Source organism: Papio anubis, chromosome 1 (assembly GCF_008728515.1).
Source record: "Papio anubis isolate 15944 chromosome 1, Panubis1.0, whole genome shotgun sequence".
Classification (NCBI taxonomy): domain Eukaryota; kingdom Metazoa; phylum Chordata; class Mammalia; order Primates; family Cercopithecidae; genus Papio; species Papio anubis.
This window is the reverse complement of record NC_044976.1, coordinates 609283-617383: the sequence shown is the minus strand read 5'-3', so window position 1 is coordinate 617383 and position 8101 is coordinate 609283.

Sequence of the window (8101 nt, the reverse complement as noted above, 5' to 3'; positions counted from 1 at the left end):
CCCGAGACCATCTGGCTAGCAGTGAAACCCCGTCTGCCTAAAAAATACAAAAAAAAACTGGCAGGCTGGGGTGGCTGGCGCCTGTAGTCCAGCTACTCGGGAGGCTAGAGGCGGGAGATAGAAGTAAACCCGAGGCGGAGCTTGCAGTGAGAGCCCGAGGTCAGCCACTGCACTCCAGCCTGAAGCGACAAGGGCCGAACTCCGTCAAAAAAAAATCTTTCTGTTCTATAGTTATTATGAATGCATGCAGAATGTTGAAAGAAACTTGCTTGTTTGTTTGTTTTTTTTAGGCGAATCACCGTAATGTCTCCCAGGCTGGGTAATCAACGCTGATCTCACTAACTCCGCCTCCAAATTCCGCAGCCATTCTCCCGCCAGCCTCCCGGCTAGCAAACTGGCCCTACGCTTTCCTGGCTAGTTTTGTATTTCCAGTAGAGGCGGGGAGTTTCACCATGACCAGGATGAGTCTCGATCTCTGACCTAAATGATCCACCGACTTCCCCAAAATGCTAGAATTAGGCTCCCCAGCCTGGCTTTCCTACTGCTTTTCCAAATGATGATAAAGTTTTGTTTGCTACTTTGGTTCATCAAGCTTTAGCACATGTGTATTATATGAATGGCTGTTCCTCCTCTCACAGAGAGGGCTCAGAAATGAAGATGGTGAGAACGCTACCACTAAAAGGGTGAAAATTCTCAAAGGGGGGAAATATAGATAAGACGACCACTTCTGTTGTCCTGCAGCTTCCCATCTCCTTTTCCAGTTTATAAGACAGGAGAAAAAGGGGGTATGTTAAGCCTGTAATCCCAGCACTTTGGGAGGCCGGTGAGATCCACGCGAGGTCAGGAGGTCGGGGCCATCCTGGCTAGCGGTGGCTCCCGTCTCTACTAAAAAATACAAAAACCTGGCGAGGCGGCGGTGGCGGCGCCTGGCAGATCAGCTACACGGGAGGCTGAGGCAGGAGAATGGTAAGCGGGGAGAAGCCCGAGGCTGCAGTGGCTGCTGAGATCCAGCCACTGCTCAGCCTGAAGCGACAGGCTGAGACTCAAATCTCAAAAAAAAAAAAAAAAAGACAGGAAAAGGGAGAGAAAGCATTGGAAAGAAACAGAAGATAAATAGCTAAGAACTTTCACCTCCCTTGTCCAGGCGTTCGCCATTGCTCCATCTATGAGAGACGCCCCCTTCTATAGAAGTAAATTGTCTAGCTAAGGAAAACTTATATTCGAGTGCTACTTCTTTTGGCGGCACAGAAAATTTACATATAACACCGTGAGCTGCCCAGATCTCGTCACTGCACTCCAGCCTGGGCGACAGAGTGAGACTCCGTCTCAAAAAAATATATAAAAAACAAGCCAGAAAATGCCGGCCAGGCACGGTGGCTCACACCCGTAATCCCAGCACTTTGGGAGGCTGAGATGGGCAGATCACCTGAAAACAGGAGTTTGAGACCAGCTTGGCCAACATAGTGAAACCCCCGTCTCTGCCAAAAATACAAAAATTAACCTGGGCATGGTGGTGTGCGCCTGTAATCCCAGTTACTTCCAGAGGGCTTAGGCACGAAAACTGCTTGAACTCTGGAGGTGGAGGTTGCGGTGAGCTGAGATCAGGCCCCTGCACTCCACCCTGGGTGAGCAAGACTCTGTCGCCAACGCCAAAAAAACAAACAGGCCAGCTGCTCACGCCTGTAACCCCACCACTTTGGGAGGCTGAGGCAGGAGGATCGCTTGAGCCCAGAAGTTGGAGACCAGCCTGCGCAACAAAGAGAGACCTCATCTCTTCCAAGAAATAGAAGAGGAGGAGAAAAACCAAATGAGTTCCCCTGCCATAGCCAGACGCCCCCCAAACCATGGCTATAATCAAGGTTTTGGTTTTATTGATTGAGAGGTTCTCACTCTGTCAACCAGGCTGGAGTGCAGTAGTGCGATCTCGGCTCACTGAAACCTCTGCCTCCCATACTGAGGCGATCCTTCTACCTAAGCCCCTCAGCCTCCAGGCTAAGAAGCTGGGACCACCGACATGTGCCACCTGACCTGGCTTTTTTTTTTTTTTTTTGAGGCGTTTCACTCTTGTTGTCCATCCTGCAGTGCAATGCAAGGACTTGGCTCAGTGCAACCTCCACTTCCCGGGTTCAAATGATTCTCCGGCCTCAGCCTCCTGAAATTAGTACCTAGGATTTCAGGCACCTGCCACCACGCCTGGCTAATTTTTGTATTTTTATTAGGAGAGATGGGGTTTCACCATGTTGGCCAGGCTAGTCTGGAACTCCAGACCTCAGGTGATCCACCCGCCTTGGCCTCGCTGAGATTCCAGGCGTGAGCCACCAAGCCCAGCCCCATCATCAAGGTTTTCAGGGCCTAGCTGCAAAGCAGGGGCAGGGGAAGTTACAGGGGCGGTGAAGCACGCGGTACGGGCCAGCATCTGTTTGAAGCCGCTGTGTCTGTTTCCTGTGCGCTTTATGGAGGGAGGCGAAGGAGCACCCGTGTCTGCACGGCTGCAGGATGGGGCACAGGCAGCCAGTCCCAAAGCGGCATTCAGGCAGCCGGCCCCGTTGTGGCAGGCACCTCATGTGAAGCCCACCCCTCTGTGGTTAGGAAATTCTCCAGAAAGCTCCAGCCTCTGTCTTTTCTGTCACCTTTGACCCCAGGAGGGCACTAGGGGACCCAAACCCCGCCCCGCATCAGCCAATAGACACAGCAGTGCGGCACCTGTGGGACTTTATTAGGGGGAGCATTTCCTAAATGTGCAGGGCCGGAAAGGCAGGGGTGGGAGGGGTTCACGGCCAGGCTCCGTGAGTTGTGGTCTCACTGTGGACTCAGGATGAGGGGTGCTCATCCACTGGCCCAGGCCCCTCCCTCTTCAGCCAGCGCATTGTCTGCTGGTGCTGCTGAACAAAGTCTTCAACATGGGCATCCAACATGGCCTCGGTGAGGACTCCATCCCCTCGGAGGCATACGCCGTGTCCTAGTGAGGAGAGAGGGAGCTGAGGGAGGCCACCATGGGAGCCCCCCACCCGTAACGCACGCCAGGGCCCCAAGGTAGGGAGGGTGCAGACCAGGGGCACCAGGACGGCCTCAGGGTGAAACACAGGCTTCCTGCACCTCGGCAGAGCCCAGCATGCGTGTGGACACCGGGAGCGGCCCCTGCAGTGCCACAGCCCTGCCTGTGTCCTCAGCACTGCAGTTTCTCAGTGACTTTCTAATAACGGAAAGCCCGAGGCCGAGACTCCTGACTTGCGGACTGGGGCAGCTCCCAGAGGCCAGGAGGGGTGCAGACCCTCTGCGTGTCCTCCAGCGTGTAGGCAGTGCCCCGGGTCACAGTGCACTTAGAACCTCAGACCACTCCCACGCCATAGGCCTCAGGGCAGGAGGCAGCCACTGCCCAGCCTCGGGGCACATAGGTGCTAGCATCAAGGTCACCCGTGCCTCCACAGGACTTGGCATCCAGCACGCGGAGGCTGGAGCTGCTGGGACTGTGGCCCTTGGTGTCGCTTCAAGCACCTCAGGTGCAGCCCTTCTGCCATGGACAGGTCGCTCTCCATCCCAGTGCCAGTGAAAGGCGTGGAGTCCCCAAGGGGAGGCACCCATGGGTCAGGGTGAAGGTTTGGGCACCCCCACTGGGCACTGTGCTTGGGAGTGCACCAGGATGCCTGGAGGAAGCACAGGGTGAAGGTGTGGGCACCCCCACTGGGCACTGTGCTTGGGAGTGCACCAGGACGCCTGGAGGAAGCACAGGGCAGGGGACGCTTCCCGGACAGCTGAGGGGGTCCCTCACTCCGTCCCGGCTGTGCCTCCCAGAGGCAGGACTCATCTCACAGGGTAAAGGGGCAGCAGCGCACCATCCTCCCACAACACGGCTGCCACGACGGGACCTGCCATGGGGATGACCACGTGGTGCTCGTACTGTCTTGCAGCGCCCACCGCTCGCCAAGAGCCACTGTGTGGGGAGACACCGACTGGAGCTGGACCGCCACTGTGGCTCAGGGGCCCAGGGCTGCTCAACATCATTTTTGATCTTGAGCCGACCCAAGAGAGTTCAAACAGGTGCAGGAACCCTCAGGGTGCACCCGAGTGGCTGCACCTCACCCAGGGCCCAGTGGAGGAAAGGGGTTGAGCAGATGTTCACGGGGCCACCCCACCAGGAAGCATGGGACCTGGCAGAGCCCACCAGAAGTAACAGCTAAACGTCAGGTGGCCTCCTGGGTGGGATTCTCGGGGCAAGACCCAGTCCCAGGTGGGGCCATGCCCAGCTAATTTTTTATATTTTTAGTAGAAACAGGGTTTCACCGTGATAGCCAGGATGGTATCGATCTCCTGACCTCGTGATCCACCCGCCTTGGCCTCCCAAAGTGCTGGGATTACAGGCGTGAGTCACCGTGCCTGGCCACTTTTTTTCTTTTTAATTTTTGAGACAATGTTGCTGTTCTTGCCCAGGCTGGAGTGCAAATGGCACGATCTCGGCTCACTGCAATCTCTGCCTGCCGCATTCACGCGATTCTCCCGTCTCAGCTTCCCGAGTAGCTGGGATTACGGGCATGCACCACCATGCCCAACTAAGTTTGTATTTGTAGGAGAGATGGGATTTCTTCACGTTGGTCAGGTTGGCCTCGAACTGCCGACCTCAGGTGATCCACCCGCCTCACACTTTTATGATAAAAACACTCAGGAAACCAAGAATTGAAGGATACGCCCTAAACACAATGAAGGCCACATATCACAAGCCCATAGGTGACATACTCAGTGGTGGAAACAAAGCTTTTCCTCTGAGGTAAGGAACCAGGCAAGAATGCTTTACCGCTTCTATTCCACACACCACTGGAAGCTCTGGCCAGAGCAATTAGAAGAAAAGAAAAGTCATCCAAACTGAAAAGGGAAAGGGAAAATCACCTGTTCTCAGATGACATAATCTTATATGTGGAAAGTCCTAGAATCCATACTGAAAGAAAAAACGCCGTGACATCAGCAAACTTACAGGATACAAAATCAACAGCAAAGAAAGCTGCAGTTCTCCATCCCAACAGTGAATAATGTGAACTGGGAATTATGAAACCGTTTCCATTTACAATAGCAGTCGCAAGAATAAAATACTTGGAAATTCACTTAACCAAGAAGGTGAAAGACTTGTACAATGAAAACTGGCCGGACGCGGTGGCCCACGCCTGAATCCCAGCCCTTTGGGAGGCTGAGGCAGATGGATTACCTCATGTCAGGAGTTCAAGACCAGTCTGGACAACATGGTGAAACATCGTCTCTACTAAAAATACAAACATTAGCCAGGCGTGGTGGCTCAGGCAATCCACTTACGTCGGTCTCTCAAAGTCCTGGGATTACAAGTGTGAGCCAAAGTGCCCAGCACAAAAAACACAACTGTTGAAGGACCAAGTGTGGGGTTGGGCACGGTGGCTCCCCACCACGACTGTGAGCGGCGCGGGATGAGCGTCCTTATAAGGGACACCAGAGAGCCGGGTTGCTCTCGCTGCCACATGAGTATCCAGCAAAGAACGCTCCACGGGGGGGACGGAGCAGGCACCCTGACCTTGGGCCTCTGCCTTCAGAGCTGTGGGGACACATGCCCCAGTGGTTAGGGCAGGCCCAACAGCCAACCACACTCCTGGGTTTTTGTTTTTTGTTTTTTGTTTTTTTTTTGAGACAGAGTCTCACTCTGTTGTTCAGGCACGAACTCGGCTCACTGCAACCTCCACCTCCCAGGTTCAAGTGATCCTCCCACCTCAGCCTCCCAAGCAGCTGGCATTACAGGCGTGCACCATTAGGTCCGGCTAATTTTTTTATTTTTTGTAGAGATGGGGTCTCCCCTTGCTTTCCAGGCTGGTCCTGAACTCCTGGCTTCAAATAATCTGGCTGACTTGACCTCCCCAAATGCTGGGAAAACAAGCCTGAGCCACCACCACGCCCGGCCTCTGTTTGCTTAGTTGTGGAAACAGACCTGGTCTCAAGTGGGGATGGCCTGGAACACAGACCTCAGCCAACCCACAAGGATAGGGTTTGAGATCTGGGGTTCTTTGTCACAGCGGCATAAGTGACTAATACAGCCCCTATAGCCCCCGGCTCCAACGTTCAAATCAAGGTAACTGGCTACTTCATGAACCTGTCACACATGAAAGCGCTGCTAGGTGGAGTGACCAGGTTGTCACACAGACTCTGCAGACCCCAGAGGCAGCGATGCCTGTGCATGGCCTTGGTGCCTTCGGCCCCACAGACCTGGTTTTGCTTTTCCAGCAACCCCCAAAGACCAAAGCTTTCTGGATGGCCACACCCACACTGCTCTGAGTCCCGGCTCCCCGTCCCTGCAGCAGCCACGGAGCTGCAGGAGGGGGGCCTCCAAGGAGCAGCCGGCTGTGGGACAATCAGAGGTCACTCCTGCCCATGTGTCTGAGCCCGTCAAGCAGGACCAAGCCAATGGCCTTGGTCTGGGAAACACAACATCCCTCCAGCCCCAGCACCAAACTCAGGCGGGGCCTGTCCGGATGACCATTCACACCAGGGGGTGCCCGTCTGCCAAGGTGAGCATCCAACCTCTTGACCCACCTGGCAGAGCCAGGATAGGATGCGGGCGGGCTTCCTGACTTTGTGACGTCAGCTTCACGGACGCCCTGCCCCCACCCTTCGAGGCAGGAGCAGAAGCGGCGCCGAATGTCAATGGGTAGCGACTGGGGCGTGCCCGCGCGTCACGTCTGTGCACGCACCGAAAACCCTCAGCAACAGAAGCTCCTGTGACACTGGTGCTGGGACGAAGCAGCCAGCGTCTCCACAGCAGTTGGACTCCCGTCTGGGTGGGTGAGCCCGAGCCTGACCACCTGACAATACAGAGCCAGCTGTTCGATCTCCCGGCCCGACATGCGCTCCGTCAGCCGGGCGATCTCCTCGCACTTCCTCCATACTTAGTCAAACTGGATAGCTTCTGAAGCCTGGGAAGGAGTTCCCCAATGGGCGGCCAGGCGGCTCCCACCACGAGGTGGGGGCTGCGGAACAGCAGCCAGGCGGGCACCCATGCCAGATGTCCCCTTGGAAGGGACTCTCTTCCTGTGACAGCCAAACTCCGCCCTCTCCCTGATGCAAACCAGGTCTGGGCTGAGCAGGAAGGCGGCTGCTGTGGGGCCTGGAGATGGCCGCACCCCCTCTTCACACCAGCCCTGCCCACACCTGCCCACTCAGCACCCACAGGGCGCATGGCCGTTACAGTGGCAGTGGCAGAGCCCTGACTTCCAGCAAAAGCATCTCCCTGGAGGCCACAGAAGCCAAGTCATGGTGCCAGGGCTATGAGCAGCCGTGGGGGTGGGAGAGCCCAGGGCAGGGGAGGGCCAAAGGGAAACTGAGGCCCGGACAGCTGGGCTAGCATGGAGCAGGCAGCCGCGGAGGGGTTGGCAGGGGGAACCAGGCTCTCTTTGGAACAGAGTGGCTTTTGCTGTCACTGGAGACAGCAGGAATTTAGGTCAGGTGCACAGAAGGACTCAGAAACCCGGGACCTGGGGACGCCAAGAGGTGGAGCAGCCTCTGCTCATCTGGAGTGTTCCTGAGGCAGCCGGCGTGCAGCCCCAGGGCCTCTCATCACCTGGAGGGCTCTGCCCGCCGTGCCTGCTGCACCCACCGCCAGCGACAGGGAGCCTGAAGGCCTCAGGGTACAAGTGCAGCCGGAGCCGCGCCCCACACCATGAGGCTCCAGGGCCAGGCGTGGCAGCTGGAGGAAGGCCAGGCCAGCAGCCAGCAGGGGACCATGAGGATCCTCTCCAGTCCCAACACGGGGCTCTCATGAGGAGCGTCTCCCTCGAATCCCAACATGGGGGTCTCAGAGCAACACTCCACATCACCTCCCCTCACTGCCAGGGCCTGGGGGTGGCCGGGCACAGTGGCTGGCATCTGTAATCCCTGCACTGTGGGAGGCCAAGGCGGGCAGATCACCTGAGGTCAGGGTTTCGAGACCAGCCTGGCCAACATGGTGAAACTGCATCTCTACAAAAATGCAAAAAGTAGTTGGGTGTAGTGGCAGGCAGCTATAATCGCAGCTACTCAGGAGGCTGAGGGAGGAGAATTGCGTGAACCCAGGAGGCGGAGGTTGCAGTCAGCTGAGATCGTGCCACTGCACTCCAGC